This window comes from Thalassophryne amazonica, chromosome 4, assembly GCF_902500255.1.
Source record: "Thalassophryne amazonica chromosome 4, fThaAma1.1, whole genome shotgun sequence".
Lineage (NCBI taxonomy): Eukaryota > Metazoa > Chordata > Actinopteri > Batrachoidiformes > Batrachoididae > Thalassophryne > Thalassophryne amazonica.
Genome location: NC_047106.1, coordinates 94,145,543 through 94,163,825, shown reverse-complemented (window position 1 = coordinate 94,163,825; position 18,283 = coordinate 94,145,543). Strand labels below are relative to the sequence as shown.

General features: G+C 40.8%; 1 long non-coding RNA gene across 1 annotated transcript in view; it reads left to right on the top strand.

Moving 5' to 3' along the window:
* The first annotated feature begins 1,187 nt into the window (after positions 1-1,187).
* The window catches only part of LOC117508497, a 140,729-nt gene continuing 123,633 nt past the window's right edge, over positions 1,188-18,283 (top strand). The window contains exon 1 of the long non-coding RNA XR_004560107.1: positions 1,188-1,485. This is a non-coding gene — a long non-coding RNA (uncharacterized LOC117508497). The remainder of the gene's footprint in view (positions 1,486-18,283) is intronic.

The window sequence follows — 18,283 nt, the reverse complement described above, 5'->3', positions numbered from 1 at the left end:
TATGGCTTTCGCTTTGCATGGTAGTGTTTTAACTTGCACTTGTAGATGTAGTGACGAACTGTGTTAACTGACAATGGTTTTCTGAAGTGTTCCTGAGCCCACACATTAAAATCCTTTACACAATGATGTCGGTTTTGAATGCAGTGCCACCTGAGGGATTGAAGGTCACGGGCATTCAATGTTGGTTTTCGGCCTTGCCGCTTACGTGTAGACAGTTCTCCAGATTCTCTGAACTTCTGATTATATTATGAACTGTAGATGATTTAATCCCTAAATTCCTTGCAATTGAATGTTGAGAAACATTGTTCTTTAACTGTTGGTCTATTTTTTTTCACGCAGTTGTTCACACAGTGGTTGATCCATGCCCCATTTTGCTTGTGAACTGGTGAGCCTTTTGGAGATGCTCCTTTTATACCCAATCATGATACTCACCTGTTTCCAATTAACCTTTTCACCTGTGGAATGTTCCAAACAGGTGTTCTTTGAGCATTCATCAACTTTCCCAGTCTCTATTTCCACAAAAACAAAAAAGTCTATCAGTTTGAACATTAAATATCTTGTCTTTGTGGTGTATTCAAATTGAATATAGGTTGAAGAGTATTTGCAAATCAATGTATTCAGTTTCTATTTACATTTCACACAACGTCCCAACTTCATTGGAATTGGTGTTGTGTAAATATATATATATATATATATATATATATATATATATATATATATATATATTTGCCTTGTTTGTGCACGCACACAATCACTCCATTCAGCTGGTCCATCTTCCTCTTTGTAATGTGACTGTTACATGTGTTATCAAATGGATGCAGGTGTCCGTCCACTGGCGGTAGTAGTGGAGGAGAAGAAACAAAGACATATCCACATTACACTGCGTATCCCCCCTCTCAGATCACACAACTTGTTTTTTTTTTTGTTTTTTTTCTAATTTCGGAAGGCAGAAGCAACAGTTGGAGATAGTATAACCATAGAGGTGCCACATCTGTGTTGGTGTGTGAGCTCAGGCTTAAAGTAGACTTTAAATACAATTAATAAATTCTTGCAAAATACAATGATTTTTAAAAGCTTTTATATGTGTGCTGCTGTTTCACACTATTCAAACAGAGCACATTGAGAGAACCTGAAAAGCTACAGGAAAGAGGGGAGGAGGGAGGAGGAGAGAGGGAGGCTGTTGCCACGACAACCTTAGCAGCGGCGGTTGTCATCATGAGATTTCTTCTGCATTGTGTGCATGTGTGAGCGTGGACACAGTGCGTGTTCACCCTCCTCTCTCCAGACAGGAGGCAAGGACATCCCCCTCTAACACTGTGCCAACAGATAGGGCGAGCGAGAGAGAGAGAGAAGCTGAAAGCCCATAATGCACTGCATGCTGCAGGGCTGAAGTCGTGCAGATTCATCAGTTCCTGTTCGGAGAGCTTGTGTGTCAGCACAGGTGCTCATACACCCAGATCGAGTACAGGAGACACGACCAGGCAGGTAAGTCTGATTTAGTCTGATCACTGCTTCACCATCTGATTAGGAGTCTGCAGCCTCCTCTGGAGAGATGACACAGCAGGGCGTCAGAAATATTTGACATCCCATGATTCCGACAACTTCCCTGCCTGTTGCTGCTGTGTGAGGGACTCCTTTTGTTTCATTTGGAAATATCCAAGCTTGAGAGTATTTATTTATTTATCTACACAAAGCGAAGCTCGGAACGGACACCAGCTGCTCTGCATGTGGGACGTCTTAGTTTTTGTGCGTCAATGGATTTGTTTGATTACAGTGTTCTTCCTTGTAACAGCTTGAAGATACCAACAAGGTTAGTTGAACATGCAAAGGAGGTTATGCGTGTACAGTGTGTGGATGGTGTAACTTTTATGGAAGAAGAGCTGTTGTCATCATATTGCAAACACTGAAGGCTGTTTGTTATTTATTTTTTATGTAGGATACAAACCAGACAATGCACAATAATTTAAATCAACATATTTAAAAATCATCAACAAAGGGGAAACATTAACAACCTCTGTAAGAACAAAAACGAAAACTTGACAATGCTCAATTAAATATTCGTTAATGATTATATGACTACTTCATATACATGGTATGGTAAAATGTATTTCATACATTTTAATTTGTTTTTGCGAATTCAAATACAAAAATAAATCAGGCTTCGCAATATAAAAATTTCTGAAATTATCTTCCTTAAACTCGATCTCAATTCAAAACTCTACAATTTGATATATTTTAATTAAAAATATGAAAGCCAACATAAGTAATGGGCCCCTTTGGTATAATACCTGTAAATAATCAGTTTAATTGCCAGTTTTCTTCAGACAAGTCAGATGATGGATACACGAACATTTCCAAGTCACTGAATATGTCTTGGTCTTTATTCGGATCAATTATGAAGAAATATGAACAGTATGGCACTCTATGGTAAATCTGTGTGGAGTAGTTCTGAAAAACTGAGTGACTGTGCAAGAAGGAGAAGAGTGAGGAAAGCCACCAAGACACCCAGACAACCCAGAAGAAGTTTTAGATTTCTGTGGCTGCAATTGGAGAAATTGTGCACAGTGCATGTTTTGCATTTTGTATCCCCAGTTATACAGCTTCATGATGAAGTGATACAGAGGAGGGTTTTCTTTCACTAAAACATCAAATCTAGGCTTGCATCTCAGATGTACCTTCTAGAAAACTGTAGCTGAACTTTCAGGTCTTCTTTTTAAGAAAATCCTCATTCGAGTCTCTCTGGGCTCCTGTTTAATGCATCACCTTAAGTGGCACACAGCTTTTACCTGGTGTTGGAAAGTCCATATTTTATTTATTTATGAAAGCAGGACAGTAAACATAATTGGTTTTCCAACCTTTCTCCCTAGCGGACAGTTGTACTTCTGGAGTCACACTTTGGCACAGTTTGACAGATCTCCTTGACAATTGGTATACAGCTTTTGACCAATTCACAGCTTTTCTCATCAGGATTATAAGAAAACCCTGAATGTTAAAATTATCATTTTATTGCTGTTGGACACAGAGGTTCTGGAGTCCCACTTCACTCCTTTTTGATGTATCTTGCCAAAAGTGGGAAACAGTGTAGGTCAATGTGCCCTTAATTTTTTCATGATCTTACCAGAACCATATAAATTACTTGGATTCAAATATTTTCCTGATGCATGTATATGTTCAACCTTAATCCCTTTTAATGCATTTCTTTGATATTTAGTCCACATCTTTATGTGCATACTGGATGTTCAAGTTTGCAGAGTGTGTGATGAATCTCGCTGAAATTTTGCATACATCTTTACCTCATTGTTGGTCAGAGTAACCTTGAACATTATCATGATCCCACAACCCCAATACATACAGTAGTGTTCAGAATAATAGTAGTGCTATGTGACTAAAAAGATTAATCCAGGTTTTGAGTATATTTCTTATTGTTACATGGGAAACAAGGTACCAGTAGATTCAATAGATTCTCACAAATCCAACAAGAACAAGCATTCATGATATGCACACTCTTAAGGCTAGTAAAAAAAAAGTAGAAAAGGGGGTGTTCACAATAATAGTAGTGTGGCATTCAGTCAGTGAGTTCATCAGTTTTGTGGAACAAACAGGTGTGAATCAGGTGTCCCCTATTTAAGGATGAAGCCAGCACCTGTTGAACATGCTTTTCTCTTTGAAAGCCTGAGGAAAATGGGACGTTCAAGACATTGTTCAGAAGAACAGCGTAGTTTGATTAAAAAGTTGATTGGAGAGGGGAAAACTTATACGCAGGTGCAAAAACCTATAGGCTGTTCATCTACAATGATCTCCAATGCTTTAAAATGGACAAAAAACCAGAGACGCGTGGAAGAAAATGGATCAAAATGGATAGAAGAATAAACAGAATGGCAAAGGCTCACCCATTGATCAGCTCCAGGATGATCAAAGTCTGGAGTAACCTGTAAGTGCTGTGACAGTTAGAAGATGCCTGTGTGAAGCTAATTTATTTGCAAGAATCCCCCCCAAAGTCCCTCTGTTAAATAAAAGACGTGCAGAAGAGGTTACAATTTGCCAAAGAACACATCAACTGGCCTAAAGAGAAATGGAGGAATATTTTGTGGACTGATGAGAGTAAAATTGTTCTTTTTGGGTCCAAGGGCCGCAGACAGTTTGTGAGATGACCCCCAAACTCTGAATTCAAGCCACAGTTCACAGTGAAGACAGTGAAGCATGATGGTGCAAGCATCATGATATGGGCATGTTTCCCCTACTATGGTGTTGGGCCTATATATCGCATACCAGGTATCATGGATCAGTTTGGATATGTCAAAATACTTGAAGAGGTCATGTTGCCTTATGCTGAAGAGGGCATGCCCTTGAAATGGGTGTTTCAACAAGACAATGACCCCAAGCACACTAGTAAATGAGCAAAATCTTGGTTCCAAACCAACAAAATTAATGCCTCGCAGATGTGAAGAAATCATGAAAAACTGTGGTTATACAACTAATTACTAGTTTACTGATTCACAGGATTGCTAAAAAAGCAGTTTGAACATAATAGTTTTGAGTTTGTAGCGTCAACAGCAGATGCTACTATTATTGTGAACACCCCCTTTTCTACTTTGTTTTACTAATAGCCCAATTTCATAGCCTTAAGAGTGTGCATATCATGAATGATTGGTCTTGTTGAATTTGTGAGAATCTACTGAATCTACTGTAACAATAAGAAATATACTCAAAACCTGGATTAATCTTTTTAGTCACATAGCACTACTATTATTCACTACTGTATTGTGGCTAAAATAAATCCCCCTTTTCCTTGATTGGATGGATACATTTGCCACACAGCTTCGCCTCAGTCCGAGCCAGCGCATTTAAAAAATTCTAAAGTTTTAAAGTTAAATTAAGACTTTTTAAATGTAATTTTCCACCGTGTGCAGTGTTTCTTGCTGAAACATTCACAGATGATGCAGAGAGGTTTGTGGCATCTTGGGAAATGAAATGCAAAGGAGCAATAATTCACATCAAACAAAGAATCTTTCAGTTGTCTCCATTTAGTGGTGACAGAGCGCATTAGTTAGTCCCGCCTGAAATGCACCTGACAAAACCAACTCAAAATGGAGAGGTTCCTCTTTTTCATGATAACTCCTATTGTGAGACCCTCTTCTCTACCTTTGATGTGACTACAATTATGTGCCAATGTGACAGAAGGATCTATGTCTCTGCCTCACACACTTCAGCATGGATGTCCTGGATACCCACCGCGGATAAAAGTGAGTGTGTTCATGAACGTTTGTGTGTAGCTAAGGTGAATGAAAACGGGGAGCATGATGGTTTGTTAGTTTTCAATGTGGGAAGAACACATTGAAATAAACTGTGGATCTGATTAACACAGATCATTACAGCATATTTCTGTTCATCTACCATTGAGATATTCAGATGTTATTCCTTTGTAGATCTCTGCACTGAAAGAGTTCCAGGTTTTGTGTTCTTTTGTGGTGAGGTCACATCTTGGGCCCTGGAATATGACTCAGGAGAAAAACATCCAGGAACAGCAAGGTCAAATAGTTTTTTGAAAAAATGATGGAGTTTCTCTTGGTTCAGAATGACACATTTAATAATTTGCTTTCAGATGGACTTTATGTAAAACAGGAATACAATAAATGTTGAAAACTTCCCGAACATCCCAGTTTGTAATTTATTTGCGATTTTCTGTTCATTAAAACAAATTAGCTATGCGCAAATTTGTCATGGTTAATGTTCTGGTGTTAATTTTTTGATCTCTGGGAATCTATTTCATTCAAATTTACCTGCGATGCATTATTCAGTGCATCCAAAAGTATTCACAGTGCTTCACTTTTCTCCACATTTTGTTTTATTGCAGCCTTACTACAAAATGCAGGAAATTAATTTCCCCCCCTCAAAATTCTACTCACAACACCCCATAATGACAACATGAAAACATTACTTTTTGAAATCTTTGCAAATTTATTAAAAATAAAAAAAAAAACTAAGGAATCACATGTTGTTAAGTATTCACAGCCTTTGCACAATAATTTGTTGATGCACCTTTAGCAGCAATTACAGTCTCAAGTCTTGAATATGATGCCACAAGCTTGGTGTACCTATCTTTGGATGGTTTTGCCCATTCATCATTGCAGCACCTCTCAAGCTTCATCAGGTTGGATGGGGAGCATCAGTGCACAGCCATTTTTAAATCTCTCCAGAGATGTTCAGTTGGATTCAGGTCTGGGCCACTCAAGGACATTCACAGTGCTGTACTGAAGCCACTGCTTTCATATCTTGCCTGTGTGCTCAGGGTCATTGTCCTGCTGAAAGATGAATCGTCACCCCACTCTGAAATCAAGAGCACTCTGGAGCAGGTTTTCATCCAGGATGTCTCTGTACATTGCTGCATTCAGCTTTCCCTCAATCCTGACTAGTGTCCCAGTTCCTGCCAAAGAAAAAAAAAAACATTCCCACAGTATGATTCTGCCACCACCATGCTTCAGTCTTTGTCTCATCAGGCCAGGGAATTTTGTTTTTCATGGTCTGAGAGTCTTTCAGGTGCCTTTTGGCAAACTCCAGGTGGGCTGCCATCTGCCTTTTACTAAGGAGTGGCTTCCGTCTGGCCACTCTAAATCCAGACCTGATTGGTGGTATTGTTATGGAGATGTTTGTCCTTCTGAAGTTTCTCCTCTTTCCACAAAGGAATGCTCGAGCTCTGACAGAGTGACCATTGGGTTCTTGGTCACCTCCCTGACTAAGGCCATTGTCCTCAATCACTCAGTTTCGAGGAGCGGCCATGTCTAGGAAAAGTCCTGGTGGATCTGAAATCTCCAATTTACAGATGATAGAGGCCACTGTGCTCACTGGAACTTCAAATGTTTCTGTATCCTTCCCCAGATTTGTGCCTTGAGACAATCCTATCTTGGAGGCCTACAGACAGTTCCTTTGACTTCATGCTTGGTTTGACTGTGGGACGTTATATGTAGACAGTTATGTGCCTTTCCAAATCATGTCATGAAGCTCAAAATTAAGCTCAGGATGCACCTGAGCTCAGTTTTGAGCTTCATGACAAAGGCTGTGAATATTTATGTACATGTGATTTCTTAGAGTTTTTTTTACGTTCTTAATAAAGTCGCAAAATTCTTAAAAAAGAAATCACAGTCGTTATGGGGTATTGTATTTATAATTTTAAGAGGGGATAAATGAATTTCATCCATTTCGTGGCTGTAACATAAAAAATAAAAATAATGTGGAAAAAGTGCAGCACCATGAATATTTTCTGGATGCACTGTATTTCTCATGTTTATTTTATGGACTACATTGGTGGTAATATGACATAGCAGTATGTTAGTGTTTTGTGCATCTTAATGACCGTACACACAAAATGAAACTGAAAATGAAAGGAAGTGGGCAGTGCCCGCCCTGAGAAAAGCTCTGCCCACCTGATGAAAACTCAAGATTATGAGATTAAGATTAGAAAACTCAAATTTATTTACTACTGTTTGACAGCAAACATGCGATATCACATGTGATTCACAGCCGGAGGTAGACAGTTATTTAAAGAGAGCTCTACCTGTGCGTCATCTATTGTATCTAGCACTATGTGTGATTGGTGGATTCCTTTGCCAGTACCCAATGGGCACTTTTGAATTACTTGGGGTCCTCCCATTCTTAGTTTGACTGCTGACTTCTCACTGGTGTTGTTGCAACAATAATTCTGGATCATAAGCACATTTCAAATATTTTGAGTATCTGTGTCATAAGTACTTTGAACATTTGCCAAATTATGCCAGTATAAATGCATAGGTGGCTCATTAAAAAAACAGGCAGTTCCCACTCCCACGACTGCCGTCTCTACCAACAGCTCTTCACCCACTGAACACAGAGTTGCATCCTTGCCGGGGTCCAGGACCGCATGTGAATCCCCAGCAGATGTACCATGCTCCAGCACCGCTGCACCCAAGCTGGGGGCTCAAAAAATCTGTGCTCCCTATGTACAGGCCCCCAGCTCTGCTGTGTCCATTCCTCCGGACTTAAATATGGATCACCCATCCCAGCCCATTTTAAGCAGTTAATCTAAGCGAGCATTTGGTCAAATTCAGCAGTGTTTTAACACAGCATGGTATCAAACTCGACCATGGCTTGAATATTCAATACTGCGCGATGCCAGCTTCTGCTTTGCTTGTTGCAAATTTAGTTCTAATTCGGATTGTGAGGACATATTTACTCAATGTGGCTACACTAATTGGACAAAAAGCACTCTATAAAGACAGTGGCTTTTACAAACATGCAGCAAGCATCTCACACGGCAGGGCCATGGTCACGTGGCAGGAGTACTAATGCCGGTCAGAGACAGGGGAAAATATTGTCCATCTGCTGGGTCATACCCAAGTAGAAAAGAACAGATACTACATTAAAAGCATGGGTGCAGTCATTCAGTTTGTCATGGTTAGTGAACTTGCTCTGCGTGCGTACAATCACAGGGATATGGATGAAGGGGGACTGTTTAATCGGCTCGTTAATTATACTCTCAAAAAAGATTCTAATCTCATATCACAAAATTCATTGTGGAAAATGCCCAATATGCCCATTTTCCACATTGACCCGCATGCTCACCCTCTGCAGATCAATGCTGCATTCATTGAAGAGAGATGGAGTCATTTTGGCCCATGAAAAAGACAAAACAAAAAAATCAATCAAAATGAATCAATGTGTGTCAGAATTTGTCAAGACTAGCCACTGACTAGCCCTGTAAATAGTGTCTGGCTTACTGTAAATATGTAGTTGTTTTTTCTTAATGACTGCACATATCCTATTGTTATATATTCTATATTCTACATTATTGATATTTACCTCAGTTTGTTAGCTGTCACCTGCAGCCTGTATGTTCTTGTGTTCTACATTTAGTTAGAGGGGAGAAAAAAAAAGTTTCAAGATGTGTATGTTGTATTTTATGTCAATTTAGGGGTTCTTTTTTACCCCCCCCCCCCCCAAAAAAAGAGGAAAAATTCCCACCCAAGATTGGCATCCTGGCACCGCCTCTGTTTCTATGACTTGTTTGTTCTGACTGATTTATTTTGTCTCTTTGTCTGAGCTAATGTCTGAGAAGCTGCTGAGTGACTTCACTGATACACTGTAAACCCAATGTTTAAATTAATTACATAGATTAAGTTTCTCCTTTTTTTTTAAGGGAGAACTAGAGCACCATACTCGTAGAGCACAAATGTCCACCAACAATAGTTTCCAATTCCTCAAATTTTTACCATGAAAAACTATTTCAAGGTCAAAGTCATGTTTGAAGTGACTTTTTTATAAGCAAAATTAGACATGATCAAATGTTTGGAGTATGTATTTAGTTCATGTACTTGAATTGACATTTTTGTGGGGTTGTCAGGTTTTTTCCAAGTTTTTTGGTTTTTGAATTCTTTTTCAGGTAATTTTAACAGAACAATAGTTAACTCGTTTTTCTTATTGTTTTTTAGCAGTTGGTTTCTGACTGATAACTGGAAAATACACAAACAGACATAAAATTGGAACCTCCAGTTTTGGTGGTGTAGGTAAATCCGTAACAAAAATGAGAGTGATTGAGGCACTTTTGATTGAGCTACAATGCAAAATGTACACCAAATGGGCTTTTCTATATTTAATTCAAATTTCCACAAAATCCATAATCCGGTTCCGATCTGGATCAAACTTTGTCAGGTGATAGTAAGTACTAGTCTGCACCTCACGCTCAAATATGAGAGTGATTGGGGCATGTTTGATTAAGATATATTGTAAAATATACATTAAATGGGGTTTTCAATGTTAAATTTAAATGGTCACAAAAAAATGTAATGTAATCTGGATCAGATCAAGATTAAACATTGTCAGTCAATAGAGCATACCATCCTACATAACACAGTCAAGTTTGAAGGAAATCTAATCTTCATTGACAGAGTTATGAATTTTTGAATATTTGTTCAATGTTAAAGACCTATGACCTTGAAAACTGAACCACTTCTTGCCTATCACGATATGAATCTTTAGTAAAAATGGCATAACCATATATGAAACACTGTGGGATCCTGGCTGTTCATGAACAAACAGAGACAAACAAACAGACAAAGAAACAAACAAAGAGGCAAAACATAACCTCCTCCAACTTTGTTGGTGGAGGTTATGTAAAATGGGAATTTAAAGGAAAATGCCTTGGTTTTAAAGGAAAATACATGGTTTTCCAAAAATATCATAAAAAAATATGTTTGAATCCTTTAATATTTTGCACACAGAGTTAACTATGCAGACTGGTGCATTTTGGCTTCAATAAAAAATTGTGGTTTTGAAGATACTGGGTTTTGCATCTGAAGACTTCATGTGTTCATAGATGCGTGACTTAATTTTAATGTCAGAATAAACTGACACATGCTGACAGATAAAATTGCAAAAAACTGATAAAAGTTCCTTCTCTTGTAAGTGTTGTGAGAAGGAATGGCAACATTTCAGGTAAATGTCTTTGCATTAGAACTTTTTCACAGTGTGTCGCAGGCCTAAAATGTAATAGATATACGTATGTAGTAGATATAAATTAAAACACTATTTAATTACACCTGCAATTTAATTGAATACCTTGAAAGGGGCACCACCTGCTAAGAAGCAGGAAACATTAAGTTCAATATTAATCAGTATTTTATCTGAAAGTCATAATTTCTGAATGCATCTGTCTTCAGCTGGACACAAGACAACACAAGTGGCGTAATATGTATAGATTTATTTACATATGCACAGGTACATATGTAAATGTACCTGTACATATGCAACATATGCAGGGGGCAGCTGTTGCCCCCGCGACCCAATCTCAGATAAGCGGTTGAAAATAAATGAATGAATGAATGAATGAATGTACAGGTACACATACAGGTGACTGAGAATTTGAGAATATGGACAAGATGTGAAAAGCAAGTGAAATGGCAAAACAAGTAACTCAATATTAAATTAGTAATTTAGCAGTGAAATTTTGTTTCAGAATTATTATTATTAAGAAAATTAAAGAAAGAAAGCCGCTTTGCATCACTGACAGCAAAATCCATTGATGACTTGAAGGGTCACTTATCTGGGTCCTTTGGTTCAGGTGGAATGAAGAGGTTCAGTCCAGTGCAGTCCGGTTCCCTGATCTGCCTTTTTCTGGCCTTGTTTGATCACCTTTTGTCAGGTTCAACCTGCCAGTTCTCCCATGTGACTTGCAGGTGTGGATCAGGCTTGTTTTCCTAGCAGGACTGGATGTGATAGTTTGGTGGTTCCAAAGCAGGTACACCGACCCACGATGAACATTTCGGTGCTTGCTGTAAAAAATGCTCCCGCGGCTTCCAAAACTTGTGAAGGGTCAATTTAAAATCATTGCGTAATAATAATAATAATAATAATAATAATAATAATAATAATAATAATAATAATAATAATAATAAACAAAAGCTCAAGGCTTTGCAAAGAAAGTTGTGGAGAAAAATGAAAATTAGAAAAAAACTGTTTTGGTACTGAGGGGAAACTTTATTTGAAAACTAGGAGGTTGTCTTTAAAATGCAGAGGACTTGACTTAGGCCTTAAAATTACTGAAAAAAAACCTAGTGATGTTCCAAGCTACGGCTAACAAAATATGCAACCTAAAAGAAACAGTGAAACAAAAGTCACAAGCTAAGACTATGAACTAAAAAGATGAAGTCCAGAGAAGAGCATGGGAAACATTGAAGAATGGTGAAAGAGGAGCAGAAGAGAGTGGAAGAGTGTTGAAGAAAGTGTTTCTTTGTCTCAGGGTCATTTATAGAAGTTACACACATGGTCATAAGCAGGGGTGCACATAACTGGTACTCATGGTGCTTGAGCGCGCTAAAAATAAATGACGAGTAGCAGAAAACACAAGGGAAGCGGTTCATAAGAGGAACGCAATGACAGATTGTAGGAAAAGTGTTTCCCTCTGCTGTGCATCAATGATATTTAGCCAACCTGGTCTCATGGCAAGTCATGATTTAGGAGCACGAAATATACATTAATCTATTGGTTTGTGATATTGTGACAAAAAGCGCCTCATTTTCTTCACGGCAGCACAAATTCATTCTAATTCATTAGGTGATGGCTTCACGAAATTAAAAGTCAAGTGGGGGGGGGGGGGTTGGAGTGGTTATGGTTAGGGTTGGGGGAAAGAGTAAGATTATGTTATGGTTAAAGTTGGGGTCGAGGGTAGGAGTAGGGTTAGGAATAGTGAGTTAAAAACAACCCCATCATGAAAATGTTACTCATTTTATCACGGGAGCACGAAAAAAAAAAAAGAAAAAAAAAAAACGTGAGACTGGGCTGTGTTTAGCCCGCACGAGCACAATGAGTACCAGTTATGTGCACCCCTGGTCATAAGCTCCGCCCACTTGGCAGCAGGTTTCTCACAAGAAAGTTATTTGAAAAACACATCAGATGCAATAAATGACATATGCCTTCTTTCTTCTTTGGCTAACAAATATAAGCTGACAGTCACCTTCTAAACCCATCCTAAAAAAAGGAGGTGGTTAACAGAAATACTGCTCCGCCCTCCAATTTCATCTGAAATTTTGACTATATTTTTTTCTGAAAATTGTTCATCCTTGTCTCACAAATTGTTATGTACTAGATTGTGCTGTCTTTTCCATCAAAATAAGAAATTATAGTACTTAAAAAAAAATAAAACAAAACATCTACTTTTTTCTCAGGGTGTCAAAACTTTTGCACAGCATAGTGAAACATTTTAAGCATGGACACAAGAAAATAATTTGAAAAGCCTACTTTGCATTTTGATGCAAGTTAAAACACAACTTCCACAGAATTGTGAATAGCCAATATCATTTACAGTTAATTCTAGAAATGACTTCAGGGCTGTTTTTGGGTGTAGAACTGTGGCTACTTGCTCTAAAATCAAAATTCCACCTGACAGATTTCTTCAGTGCTTTGGCTTTATGAACGAATGGTAAATATTTATAGAAGCTGGAGACAAACATTAACACTTGGAGGAGCACAGACATCCATCATGGGTGTTTTATTGGGCAGGCTGCAGGGCGCCGCTTCATCAGTGCCTTTCCCGCTCATGCACACGTACAAGTCAATACAGCGATAAATTTCCAAGCACTCTGATTGATGCATTACGGCTACAAGTCAGTGATGCTGTGAGTCACATCATCACACCCACCTGACACACACACACACACACACCACGCACTCACATGCACTTGATGTAGTGTTTGAGGGAGTTATCCGCCATGGCAACAGAGCCGTGACTCTGGCTGTCCTGTGAATGGACTGAAGCTGTGGATGAGGGAGGAGAACGTGACCAGCTTGCAGGGCTACGCACATGGAGCCACTATTTTTTATTATTATTGCTCTCTTTGTGTCTGTCTCTTTCTTTGACTTCATCTCCACCACAGCAGCTATCTGCATGCTGCATTCCTAGCAGTGCGACGTAAAGGTTGTGAGCTGAAAATAAAACGCCTTACTCAGCCAGAGGGACTAGGCAAGCCAGGAGAGAGGTCAGCAGGCATGCATTTTTAAAGACATTGATTGCACAAACCTGACACATTATCAGAGGGAATTGCACCGTGCAATACCACAGATGGTCTTATTTGTTTTATTTTTTCACTCTGACTCAATACATCACCTTGTTTGAGCCATACCAGAAAAAAAAAAAGTTTTTCCTCGTTTCCTCTGCCTTGCATTTGATTTTCTGTATTTCTCAGTCATGTTTCTCCAAACAACAGAGGGAAGGAATGCAGGAGTCGTGCAGGTGGACAGGCCTCATAAACAGCATCTGCATGAGATTTACTGCCTGCAGATACAGACGGTGCGCAAATAAAAGTGGGAATGAAGTAAGGGAGCGAAGTCAGAACAGTGTTGTTGAGTTACATTTTGCTCTACAGTAGCAGTTTCATGGTCTGATTATCAGCGTTTGCTGATGTATACACACACACATACATGCACACACACACACACACACACACACACACACAAAATGTCTGTTGACAGGAAAAGTTGTATTCCCCTGGGTTGCCCTCTCTCTTTCTCCCTCCTGTCACCCTCTCGTTTTTGCATACAGTCCAAGCTGTGAAAGGTGAACTTGGAGCCTGTTCCGGATAAATTATGTGTGACATGTTGGGTTGTGCTGCTCAGCACTGTCATAGCTGAACAGATTAAGCAGGGCCATGCACTGAAAAAAGAGAATAGTTGAAGTATTACAATTTGTAAAACTTGAATGAATTAAGTTGTTTGTACGGTGAATTCTTCAAACTATGTTGGATTAACCATGGAATTAATCAGCTGGTCTCTGAATGCTATTGACACACCATTTTTCAACAAGGAAATCAGAGCTGGGGGACCCTGCATCCCCAGATGGAACCTACCCTGCGGGCTATGTGCTCAAAGCCTGGGAGAAATGGTGTGTTTCATGCTTGGTGCCATTCTCTGTGGAGGACGTTGAAGATTTATTTATATTTGGTTTTATTGTGGGAGGGCTGGTACATATTGGTTAAATGTGCTCCCCTGACCCACTGGAGAATTGGCAAGACGGCTGCCACCAGAACCACGACCCCTCACCTGTCTGTCATGATTAATGAGTTGGGCAAGGTGATACATTCTCAGAGTGCATTTAACTCAGACATAAGTTGGATAACATCTCGGAGAAAATGTATGCCTTGCAAAGGAAGATGTCGGAGACCAGGGAATACTCATAAACATGATTTCTTTGTTCATGAGAGCTGCAAATGTGTTTTCTCTCCTTAGCCCTAAACATGGCAGGCTTATTAGCCTCTGAAAGATGAAAACACCCCCTTGGTGAACGATTCAGCTGCCTTCTTATCTTCCTTCCCCGATAGTCTGATCTCCATTGGCAGTAACTGCCACTCACACATGGACAGAGGCTGATACGCAAGCTCCCACCCTCTACCCCTCCTCTTGTCCTCACCTCCCCCATCCTGGCCCCGCTCACACCACTCCCTCCCCCTCCAGGACGCAGCACGGCTTTAGCTGCAGCAGCTTCCCTTTACAGTTGCAGTTAGTTACAGTTACAGAGTTACAGTTACATTAACTTTACTTCAAACAAAAGTATTTTTCCTTTTCTTTTTTTATTGTTTATGCACTTATTAGACATTTTTTTCTGTTTTTATTGCTTATGCACCAGTGATCAAATTCTTTGTATGTGAGAACCTAACTTGGCAATAAATTAGATTCTGATTCTAGCTTAAATTCAGACAACTTCATTCATTCATGTTTTACCAATTGCAATGGTTTTTTTGTTTTTTAAGTTGGTTCTTTTTTCTGTGTAGCAAGCATTTTCTGAGTGGGTGGTGCTGTGATCAACAAGCTAAATTAGTGGTTCCTCAACTTTTTTTTTTTTTTTTTTTTACAGGGCCCCCTTTTACAGCTGCCCACCCCCACCCCACCCCCAGACACACATGTACATGGCTTTGGCTTCCAAATTCCATCGGAATTTATTTAAACATTGTCATTTATACACTACAACTTCCTCTTCGACAAGACAAAATAAATAAAGTGACAAATCGCTGTTAAAGTGGAATTATTATTATTTTTGCAAAAATATAAATTTTATCTCATCTCATCTTCAACCACTTATCCAGGGACAGGTCGTGGGGGCAACAGCTCCAGCAGGAGATCCCAAACTTCCCTTTCCCTGGCCACATTAATCACCTCTGTCTGGGGATACTTAGGCATTCCCAGGCCAGTCTGGAAATATAATCTCTCTACCTAGTCCTGGGTCTTCCCCGGGGTCTCCTCCCAGATGGATGTTCCTGGAACACCTCCCGAGGGAGGCACCCAGGATGCATCCTTACCAGATGCCTGAACCACCTCAGGTGGCTCCATTCAATCCGAAGAAGCAGCGGCTCTACTCTGAGCTCCACACAGATGACCAAGCTTCCCACCTTATTTCTAAGGGAGACATCAGCCACCCTCTCGAGGAGACCCATTCCAGCCACTTGTACCGGTGATCTAGTTCTTTCAGTCATGACCCAACACTCATGACCATAGGTGAAAGTAGGAATGAAGACTGACCAGTATATCTGGAGCTTCACCTTTTCGTCACAACAGCACAATACAGCAAATGCAACACTGCCCCTCCTGCGGTGATTCTCTGGCCAATCTCACACTCCATTGTCCCCTCACTTGTGAACAAGACCCCGAGGTACTTGAACCCCTTCAGTTGGGGCAAGACCTCATTCCTTACCCAGAGTAAGCAATCCATTGTTTTCCTGCTGAGAACCACGACCTCAGATTTAAAGGTGCTGATTCTCATCCCAGCCACTTCACACTCAGCTGCAAACTCAGCTTTACACTGGGCTATTGATGCTACTATTATTTAAGCACAATTTTGTTGTAAATAATATGGGATGTAATTATTTTTGTGCATAATGCAGCTCAAAAGGTGACCTCCAGTTCACACTGGGGTAGTGTGCAACTAAATATAAGGTACTTTGCTGGGAAATGGTGGATGACTATATCCAAGTTGTGAGCAAGTTAGTACCTCAAGTGAATGAGTCTAATGAGGTGCAATGGTAAAATGAAACATAAGATCAGTAGATTGAGGCAACATAAACAGTCATGTTTCTTGCTCTGGACTTTCTTGGTGAAGAGCTGCACTGTAAAAAAAAACAAAAAAAAAAAACAAACTTAATTTACCTTTTACCTATCATGCTATGAGTGTGTGTCCTTGAACAGTACACTTCTTCATCGCCCCAGTCCATCCATCCATCCATCCATCCATCCATCCATCCATCCATCCATCCATCCATCCATCCATCCATCCATCCATTTTCTTTCGCTTCATCCGAGGTTGGGTCGCAGGGGCAGCAGCTCAAGCAAAGCCGCCCAGACCTCCCGATCCACACACACCTCCCCCAGCACCTCCAGGGGAAACCCGAGGCGTTCCCAAGCCAGCTGCGAGACATAGTCCTTCCAGCGTGTCCTGGGTCTTCCCCTGGGCCTCCTCCCAACGGGACGTGCCCGGAACACCTCTCCAGCAAGGCGTCCAGGGGGGCATCTGAAAAAGATGTCAGAGCCACCTCAGCTGACTCCTTTTGACATGGAGGAGCAGCAGCTGGACTCCGAGCTCCTCCCGAGTGACCGAGCTCCTCACCCTATCTCAAAGAGAGCTCCCAGCCACCCTGTGGAGGAAACTCATCTCGGCCACTTGTACTCGCAATTTCGTTCTCTCAGTCATGAGCCAAATCTCATGACCATAGGTGAGTGTCGGAACGTAGATCGATCGGTAAATCGAGAGCTTTGCTCCCCCTGCTCAGCTCTCTCTTCTCTTGACTTTTCTCTACAAGAGTCAAGACAGAAGTCAGACTACTAGAGCAAGAATTTTAGCTTAGGAAGCTTCTGTGATTTGAAGCAAAACGTCCTTGCATCAAGCAACCCAGTCCAGTTGTAGATTCAATCTTCTCTACTCAGCTGCACACCGCTCCAGTGCATGCTGAAGGTCCTGATTTGACAAAGCGAACAGAACCATATCGTCCACAAACAGCAGAGACAAGATTCTGTGGTTCCCAAACCAGACCCCCCTCTAAACCCTGACTGCGCCTAGAAATTCTGTCCATAAAGGTAATGAACAAAACCAGTGACAAAGGGCAGCCCTGGCGGAGGCTAACGTGCACTGGAAACAGGCTTGACTTACTACCGGCAATGCGAACCAAGCTCCTGCTGTGGTCGTACAGGGACTGGATAGCCCTTAACAAAGGAAAGAAAAGTGGAGTGCCCAGCCCCTCTCCAGGAATTGGTTAGCAGAGTCCAAGCTGTGCGTGGAGGTGAGCCCGACTATCTCTAGTTGGTACCTCTCAACCTCCCTCACAAGCTCAGGCTCTTTCCCCCCAGTGAGGTGAGATTCCACATCCTGACAGCCAGAGGTTGTGCGCGTGGACCGGGCTGCCGGCCACCCACCCTCGACTACCACCCAGTCCTCTCTGCCGCCGACCCCCATGGCCCCCTCTGCAGGTGGTGAACCCACAGGAGGGCGGGCCCATGTCAATCTTTCGAGCTGGGCCTGGCCGGGCCCCGTGGGCTATGGCCCGACCACCAGGCACTACCACTAGGCCCAGTCCATCCAGTTGTAAATGGGTACCAGCATTGGTTGGGACAGTAACCTATGATGGACTGGAGTTCGATCCAGGAGGAGTCATAGACTCTGATCTTCATGCTACTGTATGTGGGGATAAGCACAGGTACCAATGTGTCTCAAGGCCTATATGGATTCACCTATGCGCTTAAGTTTGAGTAGAAACCAAAAGAATGACATCACAGATAC